Below are 23,324 nucleotides of genomic sequence, written 5' to 3' on the forward strand. Positions count from 1 at the left end.
TTATCAAAAGATGGATATAATAAGAAGTGTGTTCAGAGGTGACACCATAGCCCTTTTTCAGGTGTAAGGACAGGAAAAAAGGTATGGCACCAACAAATTCTGCTTTTAAGAGGATAGATATCTAGAAGAGAATTACCACAATTCCCAAGTTAGATTCTAGTTTAGTTCAGTTTAATAGGATGGAAAAAACATGAGTGATACATCAGTATGTGAGACGAGCAGTTTGAAAGTCTGACTTTATACAGTTTAGAGAGGAAGAAGTATGAATTACTCTCAAACTGGACTTCTCTGTGCATTAATTACAACATTCTACTTTGATATTCAGTCAAGTAATAGAACACATGATACAGTAGTACACATCATTTTGTTTATGATTGCAAATGGCGAGATTTGTGTATAAAGTTAGCTGAAGTTTTTCATGCAAATAATTCATTTGCTGAAAATGCTATTTGGATACAACTGGAACTACTTGCAAATTCATGCTGGAATTTAGCCAGTAAGCTTCAGCCAACAAATACAGAAAACGCCCTAAAATGTGAAACAGTTTGTTTCAATATAATATTTTATAATGAGGTGTGCCACTTTTTAATTTTAAAATAATGTTTTATTTCAAAATTAACTGTTTAAGATGTCGTGGAAGTATATTAATATCTAATGAAATAGTAATAGTGAATTTCAAAACTATTTAGTTTGATCTAGCAATCATTGTTACTTTCTGTTTTGATCAGGGTGAAACCCCAGCCTTTTCTTTTGAGTAGACCTTAATCAATTAGCTTTTAAAAATCATGTATTTGTTCAGCTTCTTTATTTAGATTAAGAATATATTTCTTCTTCAGATTTCATTTTAGAAGATGCTCCGAGCTACCACTATACAAAATGCAGCTTGAATTAGGCTCTATCACTTACCTTCTGCTAGCAGATACATCACATGGAGGGGGGGAACCTGGGCTATTCCTTGCACAATTCAACGGAGGAATAAAAGCATATGACTTAAAGGTGCTTCCAATTGTGAAGCCAAATGATCAGCATGCTTAGTTCTCGTGTGGTAACTCTATATGTTGATGATTTACAAGGACAAGGAGGATTTTGTGAATTATAGGAAAGACTTTCAAAAAGCTTTTGACAAGACTCCTTGTGAAAAACTATTACAGAAATTACATTTCCATGGGATTGGAGGAAAGGTCCTTTCATGGGCTGAGATCTGATTACAGGACAAGAACCAACAGGAAAAGCAAAACTGTCACTTTTCAGGGTGGAGAGGGGTCAACTGAGCAGTGTCTCTCAGGAGCTGGATGCGAGGTCAGTTTCATTCCACATCTTCATCAGTGACCTGGAGAGGGCAGCAGACAGCAAAATCTCCAAATTTATGGAGATTAGTAGTCAAACGATGCACTGACGATGGGAACTCAGTGAGGGTCAAAAAGGTGGCAGATATGCTTCAGTGCAGATAAAAGTATAGTTACATATCTTTAAAAAAAATCTAAATTGTGCTTACACGATATTCAACTAGGAACAGGCAGTTAGAGCACTCAGGAAAGTTCTCTTGCAGCCATCACTGGCAGGTCACTGAAATCATCAGCTCAGTGCACAGCAGCAGGTGGCAAAGCCACAAAACACTGTCAGGGCACCATCAGAAAGGGTCCTGGCAACAAAACAGATGACATCTCTGGGCCACCACGAAGGACCATGGAAAACCCGCAGCTTGTGTCCTACGTGCAGGCAGATCTGGTCCCATGCACCTCAAGGAGGGCAGAGGGGCATTAGACATGGCTATGAAATTTTGAAAGGAGGAGCCATTGCCTCGCACCAAAAGACCAAAAAACTGGGACTGTTTGGTGTGGAGAGGAGAAGGCAGAGCGGGATATGACTGAGGTTTACAAAGCCATGATAAGCTGAATGGGAAACTGTTGTTCCCCAAGTCTTGCAATGTGAGAGCTGAGGGTCACTCAATGAAACCAGTGGGAGATGGGTTTAAAAGAGATGAAAGACATACTGCTCTATATAGCAAGGCCTGAACTTCTGGAACTTGGTGCCCTAGGGCATTGTGGTTCTGATGCTCTCAGCAAGCTCAGAAAAGGCACAGGCAAACTGTCTTCAGCTCCATCAGCAGACACTAAAGGGACATGCCCTCTAACATTCCCGGTACAACAGTTGTGGCTACTGAGGGAGTTAGTAGGGAATGTGCTGAAGAAAGTAACCAGGCTCAGGTGCTCTCCTTATGTGGCCTCTGCCATTGCCAGTGCTGGAGACAAAGCACTTGGTCTGGATGGTCCAAGCAGTCGGACCCAGCAGGGATGTTTTTCTATTGTTATATGCCTAATTTTCAGTACAGTATGGTCTGGTCAATTCCTATAGTACTAAAAGGATTTTTAGTAGAGCAATCACCCCAGCGCAGGGTGGGTTTGGAACCAGGCTAAGGTGTTTTACAAGCAGGGAGGAGAAGACAGCAATTGCTTAGTTTCACAGGGTTCCCACACAGGAGCTGGGCACAGTGTGAAGTTTTCTCATGTTGCCTTTATTTTATAGGGGTGAGAGCAAGCTTTTCACTGAGATCGTGTGTGAAAGTCATGGAATGACAGTGAGTAGTCTGATCATGTTCATTTTCACTATAAAGGGTGTATCTTTCTGTCCCTTTTCAGAAATCCCATGTCAGAGGCAGTGGCACAGTCCCTTCTGTGGTGCTTTTTTACATACAGAATAAACTGAGAATTAGAAAAGACACACTGCTGTCTGAGTCACCAGCCCTGTCCATATGATAGCGCAAAGCTGTATTTTACTAGAAAGGCTCATAACTGTGGAAGCCAAATTGAAAAGTACTGATTCCATAATAAATAATGATGAGTAACTCCAGTGGAAGGGGATTGGGCTGGTACAAGGCACCTCCCTTCTTGGTGTAAAAGCCGTCCCACAATGTCAGATGCTCTGACTGCCTATGGGGTACCAATAGTGCCTGTAGGAGATAAAAGCACGTATGCATTGAGGGCACAATAATATGGAAAACTAAGCCACAGAGTGTTTATGTAAGACATCCAAAACTAATCCACAAGCCTGTAGAAAAGGACAAAACAATACTAGCATTTTTCATGAGAAATACATGTCAAAGGCTTAGGTATCTAGTATGTCTCACTTTTCCACTCTAAAGCTTTTTGTGAGATTTCTGGAACGTGAAGCCAGACAATGCTACCAAATCTGCAGCCACAGGGGGCTCCCAAGACATAAAAAAAGACTCTTTATTCCATTAACTTTTCTGGATTTATAGGATTACTGTGCTGAGGACTGACTTGATGCTAAGCACCCTCCTACAATTCAACTGACTGTTGAGAGAACAGTCACTGGTTGTTTTCCCCACTGAAACAGATATCTCTGAGAACATCACAACTGTAGGACTTCCTACTCAAGTGATCTCTCAGTGTCTCACCCCAGCACCTCCATTCACACTCCTCTGTGCTGAGTCAAATGAGGGATTTCACGGTTTATCAACTAAGCTGTGAGATCCACCCTCAGGCAGACAAAAGCCAGAGTTGCTTTGTAGAATCCAGCTACATCTCAGGGTGGAAATACTGATCTGGCAAAAAGAGTAAGGAGTTTCTTATAGCTTTAAAAGTTTTTTTAAAAAAAATCTACACCTGAGTTGCACCTGGAGACTCACTAGCAGCCTGTGCAGCACAGATCACTGCCAAAGGCTTCTCTGGAACTGGTCCTCGGTTATAAGCAAACCACTGCATTTTGCAGTCTTTTCCTCTTCCACGTGGCCTCAAAGCTTGTATTGCTGTAGATCTTTGTTGCTCCACTGATACACAGTACAGATGGTTTCTACATCTGAGCCAGATTCTACCTAATTTTATTTTTTTCCCCTTAACTGTTTCTTCTTCATTTCCTATTCCTCCAAACTGATGCACTTTCACTCCCATTCTGTTAGCAGTTTTTATGCACCACATTCTGCTCTTAGTTACAGTAGTAAAAATCTGGTGGTGTTGGATTGACACAGATTTAGCTGGTCAGAGATGCTCTCCTAGCAGCTGAGCTGGGTTATCAGGGTTGCTATCACCAGGTAACCACTTGGGTGGATGCTACTGCCCCTGCAGTAGTACTGACTTAGGAGCTGTTGGCAGGGTTGCATATACAATGGCTTCCTAAGGTCAGATAACAGAACTCAAATCTGCATGTTCAGTTACGCCTGCAGATCTTAGAGAGGCAGTAACATCGATGGGGAGGTGGCGACGAGCAGCTTCAACAGTAACCTCTTACCCAACTGGAGCCACAACAGCAAATCTGGCTATGGCCTGCCCTGCTGTTTTCCTTCTTTCTGCTTTTATTGTTTGTCAATTTATTTCTCTCATTACTTTAAAAAAAAAAATCCTAACACCTTTCTCTTTCTTTCAGCTTCTTTTCTTCAGAAATGCAGCCACCGAAATGTGGCTAATGAGAGAGAAGTAAAAATAAGTAGAAATGCATACACATACAGGTACATTTCTCTTCTTATTTTTATTCCAGATGCTTTACCATGGCTTTTTTCTTCAGTTCTGTTTTCTTTCAACTCCCTGTTAAGGTTTTCTTTATTCTGCAAGCCAATGGTATACGAAAGGTTATATTAAGTTTGCTGTGGGATAGAGACCTCAGTCAGTTAAATGTCATGGTTACTTCTAGTAAATCAGAAATGTGCATATTTTTAGTCCCTTGAGAATACCCTGTCAGATCACAAGTATTCAAACCAACTTCTGTTAGCTGATTAGCAGCTGAGCAATTAAAACATCTTTGCCCAAAGAGGAAAAAAAACCCCACTTTAAAAAAACACTTAAAAGCCTTTATTAATTACAAAAATCTTAAATTATTTTACAGATGAAAACAGTAACAAATACCAAAAGGCCAGATGATGCCTCCAGTTATACCACATAAGTGAGTCTGAAAAATGGAGATGAGCCAATTCTATAAACTGAGAGTAAAGCAGGCTGATAATGTTATGGCTCAAAGGGAAGAATGGGCTTCATTAGTTCTAGTTTTCTGCAGAGCCCTGGCTTTTTTCTGCTTCTAGCCATAAGTGCATAATTGTTCAACACAGTTTCCTGACAGATTCAGCTCTTTCCCTTATCCCCATGTGTACTTCCAGAGCTCTTTACACAGAAAAACAATAGCTTACCAAGCTATGCAACATTTATGAACTTTCAACACTACTTTTCATTACATTCACATACTACACCCTCTTACTAAATGACATTCCCAATAAACAGTGGCTAGAATAAGCTAATTTGAAGCCCATATGTATTGCCAAAAAGCCTTCCATAGCTCCGTACTCGGTAGCCTTCTGCCATGGTCCTACTTAACCAGTGAAAGTATCAGTGGAAAATAGGAACCTTTTCTTTTTGTAAGAGAAGAAGCAAGAGCAGCAGGATAACCTGTAATATCTATGTTAATTTGCAGGGCACAGTGACATAGTGAGTAGGCAGGTTTTACCACAATTATTTGTTCCTCCCTTTTCACTGCTCTTTGCAAGGGTGGTTGTTCCTAGCTTCGCTGGGACCATGGATTTAGGGATAAACACAAAATAAAGATGCATACTGGAGGTCACACTCTTTAGAGCACATCTCAGGCTCTCAAGAGTATCACATTGCATCAATCTCTAGAGTTCTTGTTTCAGGCCCTCAGGCAGATGACATTGCATCAATTTCCTATTTTAAAGCTTTTATTCTTCCTTTAAAGCTTTCTGTGAAGGCAAGAAACTTGCTGTTTCTTTTATATGAAAATGCAGATTCTGATGTAATATTATGGCACTGTGAGCTGAAGCCCAAAATAACTGTATTATACTGCCTTGGCCACAAAATTACTGAAGGATTTACAGTATTCCCTAAATGTTCCTACAGACAAACAGCTCTACTAGCGCAAGAGCTAACGTTATTGTAAGTCATTTAAACAGTACAGGGATTGCAAAACTGGGTAAAGTCTCCTCTGTGCATCACACTCTGTCAGCTCAGATGCTTCTGAAGCATTTCCGTTCAAGGAACCCCGGGCTGGCAGCCATGGCATGGTACCCTCCTCACAAGGAACGTTTCTTAGGGAACCTGGTAGGCCATTGGCCTTTCATGCTCTGCGACAACATTGAGAAGAAAAAAAGAGTCATGCCATTATAGAAAACTCAAACCTTTCTTTGCAGTTATACCTATCGAGACTTTGATTGCCTGGATGGTATTCTGCACACGCCTACTGGTGTCAGGAGTTCAAACTGCCTGGTATGTTCAGTGAAGCAAGAGATCAAAGGTTTCTAGGAACACACTATTCATTCTCCTTTGTTTTTGCATGATGCCGACAAATACTATCCCACATCAAGGAAACACCCACCAGAAGTATATATATATATTTTATTTTTTTTTTAAGTGGAAGGGCTTTCTAGTTCTTTCAGATTCAAACCTGGTATAAATGGTGCTGACAGTTTGACTTCACCAAAACTGGTGTTCAGATTCTTAAACTATTATCTTTATTTTATGTTGCATTGCAGAGAGTAATTTCAGTGTAACTATTTCTGGGAAGTAGGTTAAAGAACTTGTAAGGGGTATCAACCACAATGCAGATCATACAACACCTAAAAAAAGAAATATCAACTGAATGGGTGGGAAAAGTGATTTGGTTTAATATTTTACAGAACAGGTCTAATTCTCTTAATACTTTACATTTATAGAATTCGCTTTGAAATAATCATTTTCCTCTGTAGTAAATCTGTGATACTTGTCTCTTGTTATCTGCTAAGAAGGAATTACTGGCTAGGTCTTTTAACAGTTTAATTCATAACAGGGTTCAAGCTATGCTTTTTGTAAGGGTGCGGTGCTGTTGCAAAAATAATTTAGAGACAGAGTTGGTAGCCAATCTAGGTGTCAGGCAAAGCAAATAAATGTAGTTAACACATAAAAATGGTTCACCCAATGAGTCCAAACATGTTCTTTAAGGGTTGCATTTTATACTCACAGGGAATTTTTGGAGCTAGTATTTTTAGGTATTTTAATATTTTCAGGTAGCTTCACTGGCCAGGGAGAATCCCTCACTGTTTGGATTTGCTAGGCCTGGTTCATATTCCCTGAACAGAATTTGAATAGCATCCTAATAAAGCAGAATTTGCCAGTTGGATACAATGAGCTGTATAATGGGAATAAATCAGAAAAAAAAAAAGTGAGCACCAGCAAATAACAAATTTGAAAATGCTCTCTGAGAGTTATTAATATGAATTGCTAGATCAAGAGAATATGACTGCGTGCATCTGATACCTCTTAATCCTTAATTGCTTTTAATTAAATCAATTGTTTAGGAGCTTACTATACCTTCTCAGATTCTCAGATAGCTGCTGCATGAATTCTAATAAGTCTGAGTTCATAAGTAACTTATTAGGATTAATCTCAGTCTTCCCAAAAGTTCCAAAACTTACAGAAATATTCTGGTAGATAATTTCTATCAGTGGGAAGCTCTTCATTCTCTGGAATCTGTGCAATGGTCATGAATATCTGTTGTAATTTTGTGACTATCAGTGCTAAATTTGCTGTCTTGCCCAGCTGAGTCTTCTTCCAATCTGTAAACAGACTGAGATTCAGGGGCAAAAAAATTTCCGGAAGCACTAGAAAAAAAGCCCCCACTTTCTGAAGTATCAAGATCTATGTCAGGAAAACTGAGCAGGGAGCTATAACCATGATTCCCCTCCCTCAGCCTTTGTTTATAACATTTCCAGTGTTAGAGCTGGAACTTGTGCAAGCAGAGCAGGAGAAAAATAGATTTTGAAATATAGTATGAGATGGTACAAAGCCCTTTGGACACAGCACTTAAAAGGATTTTATTCTTTCAGGAGACATCAAAACTACTTAGATCTGCAAATCCTGCACATTCAGCCAGCTTTCTGCTCTCAGGAGGATGGTGGATACCCACGTTGTGCTCTAGTGTGGAGCTGGGACATGGCTAGACCCAAGAGCTCTGCAGCTCTCTGGGATCTTGCAGTCGCAGATTGTGCACCTGTAAGGGTTACCAATCTTCCGAGCAGTTTTTATCTTGCTGCAATAAATCTTGTAATATTCAGGGAAATCTAGTTTAACTTCACCCAATGAATTTCTTTCCCTGTAAACTGTCACAGAGTAAAGCTATATTTTTTCCCCTGATTTTCAATGTTTTTTGTATTTCTCACTCTGATTATTTCCATTTTTTTCAGCACCAAGTGTTTTAAAACACCAGTAGTAGCACTGTTGGTCTAAGAGAAGCACCGAGGGTGAAAAAATATGTTTTATCAGATAGACATGGAAAAACATAATCTTTCAGGCAATTAAAAACTAGCTAAGTGTTTTAATGACAGTATACTTTAGGTCTCCCTTGAGAACGTAGGATGGCTTGAAACCAGCTGTAGTTTTGGTCACTCATGAATTTAGATAGCATGAAGAGGCTTTAAACAACCCTAACACATTAGCCCTTGTCATCCCAAATGTTCATTTTCCATTGCAGGACGATTATTATCTTTTTTACACCTCAACGTTCACGCACTTATTACCTGGCACCCTTTCCCCATGATTCTATCCTCTTTGCCTGATTTTCTTCTTCCTGTAGCCTAAAAATAAGCTCAGTCCTTATATATGACTAGCCTCTGTTTCTTAAAGTTAGTCTGCTAAAAGCATACTTAATGTGTGCAATAAATTATTTTTACGAAATATTATTTCAGCTTTGCATTGTTTAAATTATGTTCATAAATGTGCCCATTTTGCTGCTTTATTTCTCTTGCCTTTGTTCTCTCCTTACCTCTGAGGTCACTATGTTTTCTTAGAACGGCTTGGTTTCTCTGCCTACACATAATGTACCACTGCATTTCAACAGCTTCAAACCTTTACATTTGAAAATTATGATCTCTCAGAGATACAGAATGGCTTTCAGCAAGAGAAATATCATGGGAAAGTGAAGATTTTTGTCTACAAAAGAGATGCAACACCAGTTTAAATGTCTCATGCACTCTTGTACCCATTGTGCCTCAGCCCTGACCTTACAGATTGGGATTTGCAGCTAATGGACCACATGATAACTTTTGATTTTCCCAAGGAATCTAGAGGTGACTATCTCATGGCCCGTGCCAGGAACCGTCAGTTTTTCAACATTTACAAGGGCTAATGGCTCACAGACACCTGACTTTCAACTGTAGGAATATGATATTTTAAACTACTGCCTTTCTTGTCCATTCAAATTCTTACCCCTATTAATTGAATGTATGTCCATTAATCAAAAAAACACACAGGATGAAAGATTATTATTTTCCCTTCTGCTTCTTTTGCAAAATCAAGTCCATTTGTCTTATCCTTGCAGGCTCTGGACAGTTTAATGAAGTGCTGACATGTACTAATCATAGGCAGAGAACTGCAGCACTTCTGTTTGCAGGGTTACTGTCTCATCATTTCAGATTGAGGAGATCAGTGTACTATTGTAAGAGAACAACCCCCCCCTTGGAAAGAACAGGTGTTGTATATGTTTAATTAGCGTGAATCTAGACTCCTTTAATACTTAACCTAAGCTTAGGGATGGGATATCTTGACCATCAGCGATTATCCATTTAATCAAGGACAAGCATTCCTTTTAGAAGAAAATTATGGAAAGTTGACAAGAGAAAACAGTCTTAAATTGTCCTTGCGTAACACACGACCATATATATGGGTGAAAAGGGTTAGGGTACTTCATCTGTAAAGACCACCAAGACCCCCGAAGAGAGGAAGGCATGCGCAGAAGAATCTGAAGTGGAGCCAAGAGGAGTGACTTAATGCCATTATGCAACCTATGTAGGTTAGAATGAATATGTATTTGATAGGTAGAATATGTATTGACTCTAGTGTATAAATATAATGAGGAAGCCGGCTTTGGTGTGCTTGTTTTGTGGAAAAGCACCGAGAACCCAGGCTGGTACAACCCTGAAAAAAACTAGCAATGTCTCTCCTGAGTGTGTGATTATTGACTCATTGCACACTGGGCGATGGATCCGCTTTTTGGACAACACTATAACTAGGACTTTAAACTACTACAGGCAAAATACAGAACATTTTGAAGCACTGAGAAAATGGAATTAATATACTACAGGGATTTTACATGTTTTCACAATATAAAATTGACCACCTGTGATGAAAAGCAGCAATGAGTATATGAGGCAACAGGTGTCTGCAGTACGTTACAGAAGAGTTGAAAAACATCAGCTAAAGTCCAGAGGTTTTCTCAGTCTGATTCCACTATTCCAGGCAGTCTGCAGAACTTTGCCATCCATGGTGTCACAATAGCTACAGTGAAAACATGTTCTAAACATAAGAGGCATAATTATCAAAATAAATAGCTGGATGGGCTAAATTATGCTGCTGCTTGTAGTTGCAAATGCCACATGTACCAATCCCAAACTTGTGTAAACTCCTTGACACACAAAGATCAGGTACCGATTGGTTATGGAGCAATCTCAGAAAATATAGGCTTCGATTGTACATAATTATTTTGACCAAGAAGTCATACAAGAATTTGCTTATCAGATGCAATTTTATGTAAGAATTTTAGTTTGCTATTAAATTTTGTTGAAGTGAAACATTGACTACCAGGAACTATTTAGATGGCAGGTAACATGGGCTTATATTGAGAAATAGAAGTTAGTAACCTTTTAGGAAGCTCTCCAATGAGATTTTATCTGCATGGAACTGCCCATAGGAAGCAGCTTGCTTTTATCAGAATTATGCACTGCCGGCCAAGTGCTTGTGCTGCAATCACAACCTCTTGGATTAAGCAAGAAGACAGATTAAAAGTTCTGAGTCATGTGAAGAGGCTTATGTCCCTGCACATTTCTTTCTTGCTACTTGTATTGGTAAAGAGTAACTATGTGGCTTAAGCACAAAAAGGTTATGTGGCACTTATTCAGGATTACCAGGTACATTGCTATTTTTCATAAACTGGAGAGTGTCTTTGCCTCCAGCAGAGCATGTGGATTTGTGACGATTACCAGCAGTCACTTACATTATACAAATTAGCACAATTACCCACAATTATACAAACACTGTTGTATTTTGCAAGACATGAGACACCACATCCTCTCCTCCTATTCTGCTGCCAGAAGTAAATTTTGCTTACCTTCCCACTCTGGTTACCAGACCAAAGTAGAGGCCTGCAAGGTGGAGGACTTGGAACAACCAAGAGAAAAAGATACTACTAAGCTGTGTTTGCTTTACCAGGCCTACCACCTGAAGAGTCAAAAGTCAGCTAGTTAGACACTGCAAGTGATGCTTTAGAAAGGATGAAAAGAAGTTCATCCCCATGCATTATTGCCACTGGGATGGAATGACTCATCTTCCCCAAACCTGTACAGAGCTCTGCCCTCATGGAAGCATCCAGGATGACGAAATCTGGCAAGAAGGTGTGATAGCTTATTAAAAGTCTTTGCAAGATGCCCTGCTCTGCCTTCCAGACACTCTTCATTTACCATCGATGGTATTCACTAACAGGGAATGTCAAAATGAGGTCAAGTGTTTTACCATACTGTGAAGGCGACATACGTTACTAAGAGGCAGCATACACAAACTGACAGCAGCAGAAGCTCTGCAAGTATTTTGCACTTTTCCTCTTCTAGGAGACAGTATTGTCCCTGGCAGTAAATACAAATGCCCTCCCTGTCAGTTCCTCCTCCATATCCACTCTCCTACTCTGAGCTCTCTTCCTTTCTAGCTTTCCTATTGATGATGATTTTTTTCCTTTCCTCATAAAACCCAGAACCCATGTCTTATACAAGCTGACCTACTTCAGTGCCCACAATGAAACTGAAGGTTGCGAGGACAAAATTACACCTTTTAGGAAGTTTTGAAAATAACTTTGACAGATAAAAAGCAATTACAACACAGTACTTAATTGCCTGATAACTTCCCCAGCACTCCATGACTAGGACATACTTGACAAGTGAGATCCAATAGAGTCATAGAATCATTTAGGTTAGAAAAGACCTTTAAGGTCATCGAGTCCAACCGCTAACCTACCGCTGCCAAGTCCACCACTAAACCACATTCTCAAGCACCACGTCTACCTCCAGGGATGGAGACTCAACCAATTCCCTGGGCAGCCTGTCCCAATGCTTGTCAACCCTTTCAGTGACATTTTTTCTAATGTCCAACCTAAACTTCCCCTGGCACAGCTTGAGGCCATTTCCTCTTGTCCTATCACTTGTTACTAGGGAGACGAGTCCAACCCCCACCTCACTACAACCTCCTTTCAGGTAGTTGTAGAGAGCAATAAGGTCTCCCCTTGGCCTCCTCTTCTCCAGGCTAAACAACCCCAGCTCCCTCAGCTGCTCCTCATAAGACTTGTTCTCTAGACCCTTCACCAACTTCGTTGCCCGTCTTTGGACACGCTCCAGCACCTCGATGTCCTTCTTGTAGTGAGGGGCCCAAAACTGAACACAGTACTCGAGGTGCGGCCTCACCAGTGCCGAGCACAGGGGCAGGATCACTGCCCTCCTCCTGCTGGCCACACTATTCCTGATACAAGCCAGGATGCCATTGGCCTTCATAGCCACCGGGGCACACTGCTAGCTCATGTTCAGGCGGCTGTCAACCAACACCCCCAGGTCCTTCTCTGCCAGAGAGCTTTCCAGCCACTCTTCCCCAAGCCTGTAGCATTGCATGGGGTTGTTGTGACCAAAGTGCAGGACCTGGCACTTAGCCGGTAAACTATCTTCCCAAAGACATATATCTTTCCAAAGAAACCTTATGCATCACAGACACTGAGAAGATACTTAAAAAGAGAAAGTGGAGTTTCAGTTCATCAGCCTTCACCCTCTGATCAGAGTTTCTGGGGTGGAAGCTGAGTTCAGCGTGATGCACCTACTAGTTGTCTCAGTGCTGATTTGCATGTATTTGCTTTAACACTTGATCATTTCCTTGATGGAAAGAATGGTTACACCTTCTCCTTCCCCAGTTTTTTCCAGGACTGAACAGGATTCATTATTGAATCCACTGATACAGATTTACTACGTGGACCCACAGACAATCATTTCAGCGAACGCCTGCTGTGGGGCCTCCTGCTCTTTTAAGGATATGTGGTCAAAGAGTGCTGAGTGAAGCAGGTTTTAGCTTACTTCTCTCCTGCTAACTGCCAAATGTATTTTTAGCAATATGTATCTCTGGCCCTGCCAACTTCATTCTTAGTGAGATCCTAATAAGTGCTGGCTATTGCTCTGGGACCATCGTTTCTGCTTCCAGGCAGATTCTGCTTGTCTGCTAGAGCCTGCCTACAGGGGAATGCATCATGCTGTCTCAATGGCAGGTTGACAGTTTTTCAAGCACTTCTTGAACCTGATTCAGACAGAGCTTACCAGCAGGACAGCTTACACTGCTCCTGCCAGCAAGGGAAACCTGATGTGTTTCTTGTACCCAGGCCAGATGTCTCCTGGGCATTCATCTCCTGCCCAGTGAAGTGCTACTGCTTTCCCCTGGGCGGCCAAATGGTAGAGTCATAGCCAGGGCACAGCAAGAAAGGTGTGCACCCTGCATCCATGTGAGTGGTATCAAAAGGAGGCACATATGCCAGAACTTCTGTAATTCCTCCTCCTGCTGCTGCTGCTTATGCAGCAGGATGAGCAGGCAGTAATGGCAGCGAAAAGGTAGGAAGGCTGGGGCGAGAAGGAAGGAGTGGAGAAAGTGCCACATCATCTCCCCCGCACTCTGGTCCTGTGCCCAAATATCATCCATCCTCCACACTGCAAGTAGAAATAGGGTGAATACAGTGTGTCCAGTCTGCACAGCCCAAAGGTGGCTCTGATATTTCCCTTCCTTCCACCACATACTCAAGCACACTCCCAGGCTGGGCTGAGGGACACAACTGGCAGGGTCAGGCAGCCTGAGGCAAAGGGGCAGTCTCTGGGGTAGCCCTGTGTTTTCACCCCAGCTCTTTCATGACACCCGGATGCTGTATTGGGTTCAAGAAACGTGAGAGGTGGGAAACGATCATTATTAGAATATAAGTATGAAGTTTATATATAGTCTAGTTTAGCTAGTCTGTAGTTTAGCATATAGAAGTCACAATTATAGGCAGCTCAGGCCAACTTTATTTTAGTTAGGCCAGTTGGCAGTTATGGAATCAGAAAATAACAGAGGAACAAGACAGAGAACTGAGACTTCCATGGGTGGAAGGGTAGGAAAAACAAATTGACTACCAAGCAGCTGACAAACATACACTTTACTTAAATTGAGATGTTACAGTTGTAATCCAAATGCCTTTATAGTTTGAGCTATTTCACAGCCTTGAATTGGATAATGAAAGAGAGGGCTGGCACTCTGGTTGTACCCCTCTGACCCTGAATGGTGTTCATGCAGAACTTTCTGCCCACAAACTTCCAAACTCTTCTTGAAATGTAGTTGTGGAATTTATATAAGGCAAAACAGTGTCAAAACAGGGAGTACCCTTCTTAGTGTTTCTTTGACATAGTCTCTACTCTTGATATTATGTACCTACCTTTCTTGTTTTTAATTTGCTTTTATTTTCTTTCTGTATTCACAGAATCATAATGTGCATACAGCAGTTCAGCACATGACTGCCAGTGTCATATCTGTATTGCATTGTTCTTTATTTACCCATTCTGCTGCATGATCAGACAGTGGAGTATGATTTTTTTTACCTGTTGCCATGAAAACCTCATCTTTGAGGATAATTCCCTGAACTCTTGATTTTCCAGCTTGTACCTGGAATTCCACACCAAGACTGGCAGAGGGCTCTGATGGCTCCTGAGCTAATGCAGACAAAGCAGACCAAGTGGGGAGGAACAGACGGGCTTCAGAGGGTGGGGAAGTACCCTGTCCATCAGTCTATTTAACACATTCAGGCTTAGGATGGAGTTTGTTTCATTACTGGTTTTGTTCTGCTAGGTCTTCAGTGCATTATTGCTGCTTTCCTATGCTCAGGAGACTCTTTCTGTTAGGATGTTTCATATCTTGAATTATAAAACAAGTCAGAAGTGCTTTACTGACCTTTCCCCAGCCAGGGCTGCAGTATGCTTCCCCCGTTTTCTCATCAAATCCATGCTTGAGGCAGCTTAAGAGTGTTTCAGAGCTGAATGAAATGCGTGCATCCCTTGCAGTCCTTAGCTAATATAGAAATGATTAAACGATACCTTGTATTTTCCTGGGACTTGGTGGATCTCACAAAGTCCTCAGCAGCTGTAAGTTCCCAGTGCTGAGTCAGTAGCTGCCATGAACCTTCCTGGGATTAAATCTCCCTGAGTGGATCTTCCTAATTTTAGATTTGCATATTAAACAAAGACCCCAAAGCAGGCTGCAGTAAAGGCAACCTGCAGAAAAAGCACTGAAACCTCCCTAATAGTCTGTAATCCTTGTATTTGTGGACTGGGTTTTCCTTGCCAAAATTCCCATAGCTTTAGCGCTATGACACTGTGCCCTGGACTGTGTACAGATATGTGTTAACTACATTTTCTGCAACATCCATCATGTGCTGCTGTGAGCTCTGTTGTTTTTGCCTACCAGTACAGATGTTCCCTGAGTTTATCAGGAAAGTACTTACTACTCTTTCACTGCTCTCTGCTTGCTTGTATCAACCCCCTCTTGTATTACATTCTCCCTTTAGTCTTTCATTAGTTGTACTGGGAAGACCACTTTGACAATCTGCAAGATTTGGATTTGCTTCCATTTTGTCATGTTTTTCCAGACTAAAATTCCTGCAAATCCATGGACAGGTTACTTGTGTGGAGAGGTAGGTCTAGGAAAGGTATTCCAGACATCCCTTGCCTCATGATGAAGCTATCTTTGTCAAAATGCAGTGGTCTGCAACACTTGTGTTCTACCCAAAACCCCTCCAGAAGGCATATATCTTAGCTGAAACTGTCTGAGCATGAGATCAGGTATCCCAACTCTCCATTCAGATCTTACATCTTCTCCTTTATTGAATTCAGCCTTATTGGGAGACAATGTACCTCTTCCCAATATTAACCTGCTTCTTTGCTCCAGAGCAGAGATCACTGAGAAATTGTGCTCTCTGCCTGTATGTGCTGTCACCGCTGGAGCCGATTGTGAGCTTAGGAGGAGTGGAAGTGCTAGTTGCAAACCATTTAACTCACTGCTGACAGTCTCCCATTTATCAAAGGTAGCTAAGAAGCAAGTCCACACCATATGGCCAGAACAGGTAGTAGCTGAAGGTGCCCTCAGATAACGCTTCTTTATCTATGCCCAAAGCTTTTCTGGGCTTCACTCCCTTCCCCAGTTTTCACTTTGATTGCTGTAATCTCACCTGTTTCACAGTTTGATGCCACATGTGGAGAACAGACAAATCACAGAGAATCAGCAGAGCTCTGGAAAACCTCAGGTGGCAAAGTTGGAAGTTTGAGTCACATAAATGGTTAGGCAAAATAGGTCAAAGAATCATAGAATCATAGAATATCTCATGTTGGAAGGGACCCATGAGAGTCATCAAATCTAACTGCTGAAAAGGGGAGGGAGAAGAGGATAAATGCATATAGTTATTTCATTTCACTATTGCTGTGTAAATTTTGTAATGCATGGTATTTTATAAATACTTCAGTAGGAAAGTTTATAGGGGGAAAAAAAAGTCATTTTTACAACCATTTTCCAGAACACTAAAGAGAGTATTTTCAGCAACAAGTAACAAAAGCACCAAGTATGGACGAATTAGTTAGTTAAGAAGTCTCTCTTCATGTCAAATAAAAAGTAAGTTGATATCTTTCTGAAAGGTGTCTTGACTGCCAGTAGTGCTTATTTCAGCTTATTTCAGCTGACAGTAATTACAATTTTGTAAACGTAACTTAATTCTGTCCAAATACTTGACAATTAGGGCCAGGTCATAAGGAATGCTGAAATTTTTCTGTGTTCCTATGGCAGACAATAAAATTAAAAGGCATTTATCTCCTTTCAAAAACTGAACATTGAACTCTCCCACATGCAAATTTTCTCAAATTTTTCTTTTCATCTTGAGGATGGGTCATCTAGCCAGTAACTCTACGGGCTTGAAGAGTACCAGCAACAAAGCAGTATAATTTAACAATAATAAGACTTAAAAAGTGTCTTATAATGAGGCTAATCCTAGAAGCATCTTACTCTGGTGGAAGCATGCTACACTCATCTCCTGTAACAATTTGGAGATCAAAAGTGGTAGCCTAGGTGCAACAGTGCATAATGAGTGATGGCTTTCATTCCAGAAACGCAGGGCTTGGGGCAATTCTTTGTTGTAGCTCTCTGGCCTTAGTGCAGGATGTCCAGTGCGAAGGCTGGCAGGGAGACATTCTGCCCCGGCTCATGCTTTCTGTGTTAGAAATGGATATCTGTCGGCCGAGTTATTTTCTCTTGTAGCAGTAGTGCTAAACACATCTCTTCACCAAAAATTTCTCTTGGACAGAAGCTTTCATTGCAAGAAAGAGGAGTCTTCCTGCAGTACCCACTCATCTAATTGGCTGTAGGAGTCAGAAATGCTCTGTATTTCTTCTCCTTTATTTTCCAGCCCCCTCCTGGGTGAGCTAATCCCATTCCAGGAGATCATTTTCATCCACTTTAAATACCTCTCGAGCAAAAGTTCTGCCCTGACATCCTACAGGGATCATGGTGTGAGGAAATCTCTTAAACTATTTCTCCTAAGCCTCCTCCCACAAGGCCCAGTTAGCTGTGCTCTGGATAGAGGGTGACTAAGTCTCACTTTATCCAACTGTAAAATTTAAACCAACACATTCCAGAAGTGCCAGGCTTAAGGAAAGGGAATTGAGGACTAAAAAAGGAGTTGGAAAACAACAACAACAAAAAAAAAATAAACAGGATTTGAACTGGAAGTCTTCCCTGCATGGATTTTCAATTCAGTTGTGCTGCAAGAGAAGCTACCGGGACAGAGCCCTGTAATTAAGATAAATTGTCGGGGCAAAAACAAAAAAAAAAGGTTTTCAGTAGTTTATGCCTGAATTAAAAAAATGCTACTTGCCTGGGCAGCAGTGATTCCAACGCTTCCTGTCTTTGAGGTTATGTAATCTGAAGATTCTTCTAAATAGATAATTTAAGTTTACGTTCCTGGAATGCATGTCCTTTTCTTAAAATGAGATATGTGAGATGCCATTGATAATAACTTAAGCCACAGTTAGTGTTTGACAGTTACTGTCCAGCACAGATCTCCATCCCTGGCAAAAACCAGATTAAATAGTAGTGAGGGTGGGTGGCTTCTTAGAAAAGTAAGGGAAAAGGAGTAATACAGAGCAAAGACACAGGATGAAGGAGTTATAATCTTTTTCATTTAGTTTTTTGGTGGATTGCTCCAAACAGAAATCCTTCAATGATACAGTTTTCTCTGCACATTGCCTAGGACTGCTTCTCAAAGCAAGAATGATCTTTGACAGCATCCTGTGGCACTGGTGAGATGGAAAGGAGCCAGCTGGAAGAATTTGTGCCTGCCTCTGAAGAAGCTCCTACTTTTTCACTTTGACTTTGTCTTTAGGATCTCCTAAATTCCTTTGGGCCAAGTTGAGAGTCAGGTACATCACTCCAGGGAAAATGGCACTGACATAAGAAACACGGAGCTCTGAAAAGACACACATGATATTTCAAACATTTTTGGTTTGGTTTCTTTGTTTCTTTGCTTGACTGCATTCACAGAATCACAGAATCACAGAATGGTAGGGGTTGGAAGGGACCTCTGGAGATCCTCTCGTCAAACCCCCCTGCTTGAGCAGGTACACCTACACCAGGGTGCAGAGGACCGCGTCCAGGCAGGTTTTGAATGTCTCCAGAGAAGGAGACTCCAAAAATTCTCTAGGCACCCTGTTCCACTGCTCTGTCACCCTCACCATAAAGAACAGTGAATGGCACACAGCTGTATCCAACCTGTTAGAAATGGCTCTCGTAACTGTGTTTTTCTGTACTGTAGCAGTTACATCATTGACTGTAACTCTCATGCAGCTAAAAGGTGGCAGGCAGACACAAGGCAGGCAACTGAGACAAATGCAGCTGTTGTGCAAATGAGTTATTTTCATCCAGTATGCACATTGTAGTGACTGCTTTCCCACAACTGCAATACACTAATCAGCAAACAGTACACCGAAGAGGCTGGTAGTTTAATTTTAGGACCAAAATCAAATGGATATATACAGCCCCAGGTCCCACCAGGGATGGTAACAAAATTGGGCTCCTTTGTTTATTTTTTTAGGTTTGCTTATGAATTTGGCATTTACTGAACTCTTCTTCTGAGAACAAACAGTTTTGCAATGTGCGTTCATGATTTTGTTTTTTAACAGGCTTTCTGTGTGATGTGGTAAAGAAAACAGACTGTTTCATACTTAAAAGGAAAAGGGTACTGATGTTCCCTACAGGTGTTGCCAAGACTGTTAATCTCTGAGATGCTTAGATGTTATTTTGAGGCAGTTTCTACCATACACAAAACATTATGAATTCACTGAGATTCAGAAAGAGATGCTTTTGAAGTTTTGCTAAGATATGGAGAACACAAGAGTTTTAGCAGGACTACATTTACCGTATCAACTGATAGTCAACTAAACAAAACCAATGCTGGCAAGACTTCACTGATTTTTCTGAATTGTGTGTATCAGTGAACTGACCTAGAATTTCCAGACACTCTACTTGTTTTGATGTCATACTTTAGTTGTAACTTCCACTATTTAAAAAGCAAAGTTGATGCATTAACCATAAAGAACAAAGAAAGAAGCATCCATGTGCTCTAGCAAACTACAAATTCTGAGATGCTTCTTGCCATAAAGAGTTTAAAGGCAAAGGAGGTGGGTGATACAGAAAACAGAAGATGCAAAATTATTCGAGTGTGTATTACATCATGATGGCTTGTGTAATTATGGAGATTAGTAGTGCTGCTGGCTGGGAATGACTGACAGCTCCCCCAGAAGACCATTACTATCTGCTCCTACATTTGCCAGATGTAACAAATGGCATACAAATCATCTGTTCAAGCTGTTTGTTCCAGTCCAACTCCTGTTGGTGGCATATCCTGAAAGCATCAAGCATCCCATGTGATAGAAACTAGTTTTTATGTTTTCTTTGGTTTTATTCTTCCTTGGTTTATGGGCATGAGTGGGGGAAGAGACATTTTAAACAGTAAAACCCTATCACAGAAGTAAGGTAAATCAGAGTTCAATGTACTGAGTTCGGTCCAGTTCCTTTGTGTCCATCCTCACTGCGATAGCCGCCTTCTCAAAAACTCATTCCCTCTACATCTCTCCTCACCCCCAGACCCCAACTTTATTCAGTGCTCGGTTTAATGTCAGTATTTTGTTCATACTCAGTGCTTGATTTTCAGATTAATAATTTCCTCTTGGTGTCCTCATAGTATTTATCGTAAATGTATCCAATGCTTTATAAGGAGTCAATATTCCTTCATAAAACTCCTGTGAAGTCATAGGAATAGAGTTGCCCTTCTATTAACAGTGGGTTAATTCAATGTCTGAGGAAGGTAGGAGAGCCATGCTGCAATCAAGGATTTTGCCATTTTGGATGTCCTGCCCAGCCTAAACACTACAGATAGACCATGGGGCAGTGATATCAGTGCTAGAGTTAGTTTAAAGAAGGCTCAAACTCTTAACTTTTGCACAACCAGTATCACCGGAAAGAGTGCTCACACATAAAACAATCAACAAAATACACCCAGCACACTCCTTTCCTTGTTGACATCCTTAACTAAAACAATTTAGACCACAGTCAAAGCAGTCACGAATTGCATCATGCTTACACAGCTGTAGTGATACCCTTTCCACTGCCAAGAAGCAAATTCAGAGCATGAATTTCCATCAGTGCAAAGCTTCCATGTGCTCCCATTTCATCTAGCGTAGGATTTATGCGAAGCCCTTGACCAGAACCAAATTTTTTGTTCTTGCACATAAAGAAAAAATAAAACAGCGAAACAGAGTTAGAGTCTTGAATTCCCTAGCTTCCTAAAAGCACCTTCTGGATAACTGCATCATGTCAGTGGTTGGAATACTGGCTTTCTGAGGCTGCCAAGAGGTTTTGGGAATTACCCCACAAGGACATGCTAGAGAAACTGGCAGAAAATCTGGTATTGAGGGGCATCCTCCACAAAGATTGAACTCCTGATGAATTAATGTCTTGCTTGATCTTTCAAGGTTTGATGCCGTGCTACTGGACTTCATCTTAAATATCTAAACAGAAATATTCTGCTACAGTTTATTCTTTCAAAAAAGACATTCCTGCCATAACATTTGTTTTAGATGAAGATGCTAACAAAGCCCCTTTGTAGCAATTAATATTGCAGTCATATAGATAAGAGCTGATGAATGTTCTTTGCTCTTTTGTATGAGGACACAAATCAGGGGTCAAGTCTCATAGAATTATAGAATCATAGAATCATTAAGGTTGGAAAAGACCTCTAGGATCATCAGGTCCAACCATCAACCTAACACTACCACGTCTCCTAAACTATGCCCTGAAGTGCCATGTCTATACATCTTTTAAATACCTCCAGGGATTGTGACTCCACCACCTCTCTGTGTGGCCTGTTCCAATTACTCAAGTAATTAATCATTAAAAATTGTTTTTATATGGTTTTATTAATCAAACAATATGGTAGTACAAGTGAAAGCAGGATCCAATGTTTTAGTGGCTTTACATATTATGAAGCAGTCTTGTAAAAAGTGAAGATTTTGTGATTGAATTATTTGAAGTGCAAAAATAAAATCAGGCTTTTAGGCTCCAGAGTTGGCACGTTTATGTCCTGTGGTAAAGGAATAAAGTCACCTTGCTCTTACCTACTGCTTTTAATAAAAGAGGAAATTCTAACTCCTTTTTCAAAAATCTTAAACTATAAGACTTCTGCTCTCCAAATCGGTATGTTCACTTAACATGCAGTGAGCTAGACTTGAAAGGTCACAAGGTAGCACTGAATCATTATCTATTTGAGAGAATTAAGGGATAAGGAAAAAAAATCAGGTCTATTTTTAGCTTGGAAATTTATGGCCGTGATACCATCTGGCCAAATTAAACTGATCTGATCAAAAAGCTGAAAGGCAAGGATATGTTTCTTTCATGCATCTTTAAAAACAGTCCAAGCCAAGATGTTGGAACCATAGGGAAGAAGTTAATCTTACCTTCAACTAAAAGATTTACTAAAGCCTGTGGCAAAGAATTTAAATGTTAACAGATCAATTTCTCTTGCAGAAATACAATTCTACCAATTCTCTTACATTTGTTATTAATTTACAGGCAAGGCTCCATAGAACAGGCAATTTAGGATGGGAGCAAAGCAATTTATCTTCGTGTAATAAGACCACATGAAACTATGCAGCCTAAGAAACTAAGAGTTTCTGTGTGGCTTTGGAGTTGTAAGATTAGGCCGCTTTAAGTAGCTAAAGATAGTCAAGTCACTGAGAATCTCCTATCCCGCTTCCCCCAACCTGTAGGGAAGAAACTGCTTCAGCGCCTCATAGAGAGTTATGTCAGTGTATAAGGCTGTATATCATGATGCATTTTTAAGGAAAAGCTAATTCAAAGAAGGTTTGAGCATGGTGAGAACTGGGGCCACTTTAATATATTGTAAAATAAGTGCTATAATCCAAATTTATTCCCTAGGACAGTTCTGTCCCCTGCACTTTTGCTCCCTCCCCTGGATAGACAGTTCCGTTACTTTAGTAGAAGTTAATTTTCCCAGGGAGCCATGGCCACAAAAGTACAGTACCTTCCAGAAAGTTGAAAGACTAGGGTCAACACGTGAAGGCAAATGCTGATCTCAACTCTACTCAGGGAGAGTAGCTCTACAGAGGGAATTTCTGTGGCTTGTTGACGGTGCTGACTTGGAGACCTGCGTTGTTAAGCAATAGCTGCTGCACTATCAACTAGACAGAGCTTTCTGAAAGCCTTACGAAAGATAATTTTTTCCCTTCATTGACGCAGACTGTGAACCCCCCCAGATTTGCTCACAAAACAGATTTTCAAATCAAATCTCACGTGAAGATATCTTGTTTCCCTAGCAGATGTCTCCGTGTTGGCCTGCGTCATGGAAACGTCACGCACTGGCAGCACCAGCATGGAAAGGTCACCAACCAATTTCCTGCATTCTTCACAGAAGCAGGGGAAGAGAGTCTTTAACGAGCATGGTAAAAAGTAGGATCTTTTGGTCAGGAAAATTAAATTTGCAATGCTGGTAATCTTAAAGCTGTGGGAGAACAAGATCCATGGCTGTCCATTTTGGACCAAAATTACGCAGTTTTTTTTGTTTGTTTTTCTGACATCCTTGCTATAATACCACGTTTAGTCTTTCAGTGATGAGCACTCCAGCAATCCCACACATTGATGATATTGTTTCTCTGACATCATAGCAATTTATCTTCTCTCTGGCTA

Source organism: Phalacrocorax aristotelis, chromosome 3, assembly GCF_949628215.1.
Source record: "Phalacrocorax aristotelis chromosome 3, bGulAri2.1, whole genome shotgun sequence".
NCBI classification, from domain to species: Eukaryota; Metazoa; Chordata; class Aves; order Suliformes; family Phalacrocoracidae; genus Phalacrocorax; species Phalacrocorax aristotelis.